General features: G+C 53.5%; 1 long non-coding RNA gene across 1 annotated transcript; it reads right to left on the bottom strand.

Annotated features, from left to right (window-relative positions):
- Positions 1 to 261: 261 nt before the first annotated feature.
- Positions 262 to 6,231, bottom strand: LOC116571595. The gene is made up of 3 exons (XR_004277920.1): positions 6,012 to 6,231; positions 1,308 to 1,524; positions 262 to 509 (listed from the first exon to the last, which is right to left on the bottom strand). It is a non-coding gene; the product is annotated as an uncharacterized LOC116571595 (long non-coding RNA).
- Positions 6,232 to 9,091: the final 2,860 nt, after the last annotated feature.

Here is a 9,091-nt window from a genome sequence, read left to right as displayed (position 1 = left end):
CATCCCCAAAAGAAACCCCACACCCTTTACCTGTCACCCCTCAGTCGCCCGTCTTCTGGCCCCTGACAACCACTAATCACTTTCCTGTCTCTCTGGATTTGCCTACCCTGGACATTTCCTGCAAGTGGAGTCTCTAGTATGGGACCTGTTGTGTCTGGTTTCTTTCACTTAAGATGATGGTTTCGAGGTTCATTTATGTTGTGGAATGGAGTCAGTCCTGCATTCCTTTTAATTGCCAGGCGATGTAACATGGTAGGGACAGACCACATTTTATTTATTCATTCACCCATGGAGGGACATTTGAGTTAACTGTGTGGCTTTCCTTCAAGTGCCTCGTTTAGCCACCGCAGCATTCCCATTTTGTAGATGTGGAAACTGAGGTTCCATAGGGCTCAAACCACACGCTCAAGTTCACATGGTTTGTAAGAGACAGAGCCCGGGTGGGTCCCATCCCCTGGCCCATGATCCAGAGAGACCTCTTGCACGTGTCTCCACCGGAAGTTACAGAGCTGGCAAAAAAAAAAAAAAAAAAAAAAAAGGAAAAAAAAAATGGAACATCTATTTCTTCCATCTGCTGAATCGGTCTGCCATAATTTCCCTCTGCTGCTGAGTAATGACCCAGGGATACCCTTTACTGAGCGCTAAGCACTTTCTGTATCATATTACCTCACCGAATCCCCGGACAACACGGTGCGATGCGCATTCTTCTTTCCTCTCCTCCCGCATTAGAAGCACACGGAACTATGCGTTCGGGGGAATCCAAGCCATTGGCTGCCACATGGCTGGCTGGTTCTTACGTGGTTTTGTGGAAAAGGCCCTGCCTGGGAATCTGCATTTTAACAAGGGCTCTCCCTACACCCCCCCCCCCCCACCAAGTTGTTTCTGAGGACCACACATGAAGAACTCTGTACCATGAGGAAAACTAGTTTCTGGCACTTTCTCCACTATTGCCAACTGTCCCCTTGGCTGCCTGGCCTTCAGGCAGGTCCCCATCTCTGGTGTGCTCGTGGCTGACAGGGCAGGACTTGGATGCTGAGCCGGCCACCTCGGGGACCAGGAGCTGACCGGAAGGGCAGGACCACTGGCCAGGATCCTGCCACTTGCTTCCCCAGCAAGGGGGTGGGGGAGGGGAGCAGATGCAGCCCTCTCCTCCCCCCTCCCTTCCCTGCACTCTGGGACAGCTGCATGTTCAAGCAAGACCCCAGCTGAGTGCCTGGAAGGCAGGATGATAAATACACGTTGGGGTTCAGAGTTGGCACAGTCAATAATTTGGGGCTTACTTGGGAAAGGACGCGGCAGGCACCTACCATTTGGGCAGCTGGCGGCGGAGGGCACAGGCAGGCTGGGAGGTGCGGGTAGGAGGTGGGCCCAGAGCCTCACCGCTCCCACGCTGACTCAGCAGAGCTCCGGGCCTGCTCCTGCCGACCGGGCGCCCTTCCCAGATGTCCACTCTGGGCTGTCTCTTAAACCTCTCCTGGGGCCGGCTGCAGAGAGCAGAGATGGGAACTAGATCCGGCTCTCCTGCTTCATGAGAAAGAAGGTTGAGTGTGAGGGGAGGGTGGGAGGCCCTTTATGCCCGGGGTGGGGGGGGGCACTTCCCTGTGCCAGAGACTCTGGGGGGAGGGGGGGGACACAGGTGCTCTGGGGGCTTCCCAGTCCCTGACTATGTGTGGAGGCAGGTGCAAATCCTGGGCAGGGTCCAGAGTTTTGACCTGGCAGAAGGGTCTGCTGGGACAGACCCTGAAAGAGAACCCCCCCCGGCCCTCCCCACGTCACTTTGGATGGGAACCAAGTGGGAGGGCTCAAGGCAGAACTGAAGAGCTCCCTGCAACTGGCTAGCTCTACTCTCTCATTTTCACCAAAGAGGAAGCTCAGAGAGGTCAAGGTTATGCAGCAAGGTCGACCCTGGCTGGACCTAGAAGAAGCTCTGAGACTCAGAACAGGGTAGAGGAAGGGCTTGTCTTGGGTCATTTATGTCAGAGTCCCCTGTATTCTTGAAGGGATGTTGGATCCTGGGATTTTTCTGTACTCTTAAACTTGGGAGTCGCTGCTATAGGGGTTGCAGATGTGGGTTCAAATCCTGTCTTTGTCCTTAGGTGATGGCTTACCCCTGGAATCCTTGGTCCCCATCCATGAAATGGGTGCATGAGACTTTGTGCAAAGTGTTCACACCATGCTGGTGCATGGAGAGTGCTCCGTGATTGGCAGGTCACCGGGCTAGCTCCAGGACAATCCGTTGCTGGTCCTGGCTGCATCTTGGTGGGGACTGGATGGGGGGGCTCTCTCCCTGTATCAACTGACATGTGCGCTTTGGGGAGCATTTACAGAGTGAAGCTGTGCTCAGCTGGTGATAAGGAGGGCGCTTTGGTGCCCATCCCCTGGGGTAGGTCTAAGGCCCATGGAGAGAGGGAGGGAGGATTGGTAGGGCCACAGAGGCCATGCCTCTTGGATTTTATGAAATTTGGGCCCCACGCCCAGACACCAAATACCACAGGGAGAAGAGAGGGCCCACGGCTTTCTGGGGAGAGGAAGGCAGGTGAAGACAGGCGCGAATTCAGCACTGTGGGGGCCCCTGTGGCCTTACAGGTCAACAGGAACAGGAATGTGTATGTGAGGTCCCAGAAGCAAGGGCATCCAGAAGGAGGCATCCCTCCCCGGGGACCTCCAACAGGCCAGGGCAGAATTTGAGAGCACAAAGCACAAAGTCAGAGGAACTGACTCTCAGAAAGGTCACACAGCCAGGGCAGAAATTCCAGGGGAACCTGGTGGGCTCAGATCCTGCAGTGTGCACTCGGGGTCCGAGGAACCAGGACCCTCCAGAGAGGAAGAGTGAGGCCTGGGGGTTGGATTACAGCAAAGACTCCCTTCCCTCTGTCTCCGTGCACAAATCGTGGCAGAACGGGGCAGCTTTCATGCCGCTCACGCTGAGCATTTATATCCTATTCAGGAAGGTACAGCCAAAAGACCTATTACTTTGGATTGGTTTCTTGACATTCAGAAGTCAAGAACAGAATTTTCTGGAGATGCTTATCTATACCCAAGCAGCAACATGGGACTAAAATCTCTTTTTGGGAAGGGCAGGGTGGCCTTGTCTTTTGGGGGCAGGGGTGGGGCCCAGAGTCCAGGTGCAGAATGAACCAGACCAGTGTTCTCAAATTCGAATCACCTGGGGGAGCAGGTGACGATCCTAATTCCCAGGCTACACCCCAGACCGCAATTAAAGCAGGCTGGGCAGGGTGGGCAGTGCTTTCAGCCCTCAGATGATTCCCGTACACAAGGGGGTTTGAAAACCACGGTCTCCTTCCTCCCTAGCTGCAAGCTACCCACCTGGGGAGCTCTTCAGCAAACACTGGCAGGCTCCAGCCCAGGGGCTCGGAACAAGAAGCTCCAGGGGTGGGAGTCTTGGTATTGATGTTTTCCATAAGGTGCCCCCAGGGTGGAGAATCACAAATCATGTCAACGCAGCAGCGGGATTCCTCTGCCACTGGGTACCGCGGGTGCATGGCTGTCTTGGCGAGTTCTAGTAGTGTGACCTTGGACCAGCTGCTTGGCAGCTGTGCTGAAATGTAGCTCATTAACCCCATATCCCAGAGAGGTGAGTGGCACACCAGCCGTGAGGGCTGTATGACCAGCGCACCCAGGACAGCTCACAGGTGGCCTCCTATCTTTCCACTCGGGGAGCCTGTGCGGCTTGTACCGTAGGGACAGCCCTGGTAAAGGGAGCCCAAGGAATCTGGGAAGAAGGTCAGTGTGACTTTGGGCAAGTAGCCTCTCTTCTCAGGCTTTGTTTAGTGTTTCCTTTGTTTTAAAAAAAAAAGGCAGGGAGATGAGGAAAAGCGTGGGGGGAGAGAAGGAAGATGGAGGAGAAGGAAAAGGAAAGATACGGGGCGCCTGCGTGGCTGAGTGGGTTAAGCCTCTGCCTTCGGCTCAGGTCATGATCCTGGGATCCTGGGATCGAGCCCCGCATCAGGTTCTCTGCTCAGTAGCGAGCCTGCCTCCCCCTCTCTCTCTGCCTACTTGTGATCTCTGTCTGTCAAATAAGTAAATAAAATCTTAAAAGAAAAAAAAAAGAAAAGGAAAGATAAAAGAAACCCCCCCCCCCTTTTTCCTTCCTGGAAGAGTGGGTGAACACTCTGGGCTCTCTCAAAGTCAGATGTGTTGAGTTTTGAAAAGGTGATGTCGGACAGCAAAACCACCCTGGTGAAGGGGAAACTGAGGCCTGGGGGCTAAGTTGCGGGGAGCCTGGATGGAAGGTCAGAGTCACGTCCAGCCATAATCACTCTTTAAATTAAATCCCCCTAAGGACCGTGACAGGATCAGGCGCCAGCCCTGTGTAGTAAGCATGTATCATGTGTCAACCGAAACCAGGAATTCCGGTGGGGCCCTGACCGAGAACTTGCAAATGGCCAGGCATAACCTGCGACGGAGTATTAATTCTTGTTAAAACTGTTCCCTTCTCCTTCCTCTCCCCCAGGCCCCCCAAGCCCTCCAATACCTCCAGTAAAACTCCCAGCCCTGGCAAGGGGAACCACAATTTAACCTTGGGTTGGCTTCATCTTTGTACTCTATCCCCAGAATTTACTTTGACTTCAGAAAAAGCGAGTGGTCACCCCACTGGGGCTCGGAGTACGTTCCAAGCTCAGATGTGCATTGAGAAGAAGCGTCTGGTGCAGTGGGCGGAGGTGGGGGCCTGGGTCCTTCTGTGTTAGAAGCCCCCAGGGAGGATGGACAGGCAGGGGTGAGGAGGGAGGAGCCTGTGGTCCAAATCTAAGGACCCTCCAGGGACCTGCCCTGTGCCCTCCCCTGCTGCTCCCCACTCTTTGCCCCCATCCTGCTGGTCTGACCACCGCAGGATGGTGAGGGAGGGAGACAGGGAAGCGTTACAGACCCCCAGACAGATGGAAACTCTATTTGTCTCCGGTGTCACCTGGCCCTTTGCAGCCCCTTCGTCCAACTCTCTCTGGAGGACCAGGTGAGCCTGCACGGGGCACTGTTGCTGAGCTGGAGACAACCACAGCCCCCACCCCCAAGCTGCTGCTGTGCTCTGATGTCACCAGAAAGCTTCTCCTGTCAGCTATTCTTAGTCTGCAGAACACACCTCCGCCCGTTAGAAGTCTCTAGATTTCAGCTGCCTTTTTATAAATAACTTAGAAACTTGTAGTGTGCCGGGCCCCCATCGGTTAAGTACTTACTTCTTTTCTGCAAGATGTTCTGAGAGTCTGCGTGGGGGGCACTGACTCCGCAACCCCACCCCGCGAACCTGGTAAATATCTTGCGTGTATCAGGACGGCTCCCTCCCACTTGTGCTGGGTGTGGAACTACCCCGGCAGGACTAAGGGCTAACCGAGGGGGGCGCTGTGTGCCCAGCAGGGAGCTGGGGAAGCCCTGAGCCAGCTGGAGGCCGTTCTGGTCGGCCCGATGACCTGGGTTCCAATCCCGACTCCGCATGGGCATGGGACCTGGAAAGCCCCTTCGCTTCCCTTTGCCTCCCGTGTCTGCATCTGTGAAACCAGGAGGCAGGGCTGCCGTGCAGACGACAAGAACCGGAACACACAGCGGCGCTTGGAGCCGCAGAGGGGAAGCCCTCCGAGGGTCTGTGTTGCTCCTAGAAGGAGGGACTGTTCTCCCCGTTGGCACACAGGAGACAGAGACCCCTGCCTGCAGATTACGTGATTTGCCCACACTAACTCGGTTAAGTACAGAAGTCGGATTTGAACCTGAGGCTCAGGCACACAGTCAGTTATGAAGTGCTGCTGCCCCCTAGGGCGGGAGGCAGAATCAGACCCAACCAAGTGTAGTGGGGAAGGAACTCCCGATCTGTTCCTTTCCCCTTGAGACCTTGAGCAACTCAGTACCCCTCCTGAGCCTCAGCTTCTCCATCTATAGAATGGGTTCATGCCAGTAGCATCCACTCTGCACAGGAACGTGAGGACGTTGTGTGGGGGGGACCCTCTTCAGCTTCCTGGATAGGCCAGCTCCCCCACCCCCCCACCCCCGCAAGACCAACTGACCTCCAAGATGCTCTAAGGCTGGCATGTTCCGGCATCCCTCCACATCTTCCTAGAAAACTTTCAGGGCTTCCTCTTCAGTATGGATCCTGGGGACCTGAGTTGGTTGTTTGTGGGCATCAGCATCTCCCTCGCTGGACCCCGAGGTCCTGTTGATGTCCTCGGCAAGGAGCAGGTGCCCAGGAAAGTCGGAGCGAGGCTGCTTCCCCACCTGCTCCCACTCACCACCCGCCCCCCGGGGCATTACGTACTAGCTCACTTCGCGTGGTGAAACACCATCTGGTGTTGCTCTAGGCTTGCCCACATTTTCCCACATTTGTGATGGAACACCGCAAGGCCAGTGCCCCTCCTGCAGCCACAGGGCATGGTGACAGGACCCCCAGGGGGTCCCTAGCCCCCTCCAGCGTGGCCGGCTCAATGAGCAAGGAGCTGCTCACCCCCTTCCTAGCTTTGCCAGTCCCTTGATAGCAGCTTCCCCTCCACCAGACTGATGGGAGAGGGGGTGCTCCAAGGTGATGCATTCTGTGGGGACAAAGCCCCGTTCACAAGGTGGGGGTGAGGAGGGGCACCTGGGTGGCTCAGTGGGTTAAGCCTCTGCCTTTGGCTCAGGTCATGATCCCAAGGTCCTGGAATCGAGTCCCTCACTGGGCTCTTTGCTCAGCAGGGAGCCTGCTTCCCTCTCTCTCTGCCTGCCTCTCTGCCTACTTGTGCTCTCTCTCTGTCAAATAAAACCTTAAAAAAAACCCCAAAACACCAAGGTGGGTGTGAGGAAAGAGTGTGCCCAGCTGATATTTTGCTTATCAGACTAGAATGCATTCCCTTCACCTCGCAAGCTTTCCTTCTCCTGGCGGCTCATTGTCCAAAGACTGGTTGTCAGTTTTCCCTTCTGGAAAATCCTCCCTTCATTCAGTCTGCTGCCCTTGACTCATGCCATCCTCTCCCCTCTCTGGAAATCTACAGGAGAGTCAGGAGGAACCCGGGGTGCAGAATCAGCAGAGCGCGTTGAAAGCTCCCAGTAGAGCCGTGACCCTGGCAGGTGGGAAGAATAAGTAAGGGAGGAAGCTGTACTGACGGATCTGGGGATGGGGGATTGGAGATTCGAATGGGGGGGTGAATTTTAGGGTATCCGCCGTTGGATCCAGGGAATCCAGGCTTTGAGACCACCACCCCATGTGGAGAGTAAAGGGGACCTGGAATCTTCCATTGGCAGAGTGACTACAATTAGAATTCAGCTACGGTCCCTGGAAAAAAATCAATTCCTTCTTCCTGGCCAAAGAGCACTGTGTAGGGTCCTTTCCTAGCCGGGGACCACCAGCTTGCTGCTGATGGCACAGCACTCTCCTTGTTGGGGTCTTAACACCCCAGAAGGGTTACTGCTTGGTACAGAGAGGGTGAAGTAAAGCAAAGCTGTGGTTAGTTTGTGTTTGTTTTCTCCTATATTATATTGGAACGTAATCTATGTATATTTCAGGTAGGCTCTGTGCCCAAAGTGGGGCTAGAACTCACAACCCTGAGATGAAGAGTCCCGTGCTCTACCAATTGGGCCAGCCAGGCGCCCCCTATGTATGTGTGTGTGTGTGTGTGTGTGTGTGTGTGTATTTAAAGATTTTATTTATTTATTTGACAGACAGAGATCACAAGCAGGGGGGAGAGGCAGGGGTGGGGAAGCTCCCTGCGCAGGGAGCCCAATGTGGGGCTCGAACTCAGGACCCTGAGATCATGACCTGAGCCGAAGGCAGAGGCTTAACCCACTGAGCCAGGCAGGCGCCCCAACCCTATGTATATTTTGTATTTCAAGTGCTTGAAACAGTTAAGAGAATTCGGCATCCTCAAACAGGAAGGCTTTGTGATTCCCATTTTTAAATGTACTGCGTAATCCATTGTGGCCAGATCCTTTCTTCCTAAATGTGGTAAAATACCCATTAACGTAAAACTGATTGTTAACCATTTTTTTAAGTGCACGGTTCAGTGGTATTAAGTACACTCACGTTGTAACTGGACAGATTTTTAATTTGAAAGTTATAAAAGGCTTTTACTAAGTTTGCAAACAGTACGCTACTGTTTACGAGGACTGAGAGCTGCCATATTTAAAAGTTCAACTTAGTGGCTGCCTAAGCATTCATGAAAGACCTGGAAGGTTCTGAAAAGCGTTTAAGAGGAAATGAAATATATTAAATTCATTACTGCACTTACAGTATTTATGGGAAATCAATTACATTTAAAAAAAACCACTTTAAAAGTGATCGTAAAATACAGTCAATTTTATAAGCAAAGTAGTGAGATTCATAAATTCAACACAAAGTTTTAGGTAAGAACTGTGTTTTGAATTTGTAGTTGTAATACATAGAATATTAATTGAAAAAAAAAAAACAAACCAACCAAGAGGTCTCTGAATAACCTTTCACAAAAGGCTTTCAAGAGGCCATGTTGACAGAGTGCTTTGCAGCCCTCAAGCTGTTTGTGCATAAAATATCTCCTTGCATCGAGGTTCCCTAACTTGAGTGTGCCTCAAAACCCCTCAGGAGGCCCGTTCAGATGCAGAGTTCCTGATTCAGTGGGTCTGGTCCCCACATCCTGCATTTCTAACCCAGGGGATGCTGAAGCTGCTGGCCGGGGGACAGGACTTTGAGACCCAGCTCGCTAGATCCCCAGACAGAGGGGCCGGGCGCCGGTGCCCTCAGCTGCTCGCCCTTCTCTTAGCTTGTTACCACTGTTCTTCGAGCCTTGATTCCGCTGGCTCTAGGACGAAAAGAACAGGTTGGTGCTGCCCCTACAGGGTAAGGTCGGGGAGGGGTGGGCTTGCAGAGTATGGTACAGAGGATTCTAACATGACCCCAATCCCCGTGTGCCTTCTATGTCCTCTGTGCACCTAGCATAGTGATGTGCACACAGTAGGTACTCAAGAAATGCTGATGTCAGCGACGCTGACTGGCCCCTCCCCATATACTAGGAACACTCAAGGGCTGGCTTATGGGGGCGCTACTTACCCACAACCCCCAGTGGCCGCGCAGAAAGCGGCTGGTCTCAGGGACTGGTTTCTCCGTGAAGGTGAGGGAAATGGAGGTGCCTAGTGACAGGAGCCG

Source organism: Mustela erminea, chromosome 13 (genome assembly GCF_009829155.1).
Source record: "Mustela erminea isolate mMusErm1 chromosome 13, mMusErm1.Pri, whole genome shotgun sequence".
Classification (NCBI taxonomy): domain Eukaryota; kingdom Metazoa; phylum Chordata; class Mammalia; order Carnivora; family Mustelidae; genus Mustela; species Mustela erminea.
This window is presented reverse-complemented; position numbering and strand designations above follow the sequence as displayed.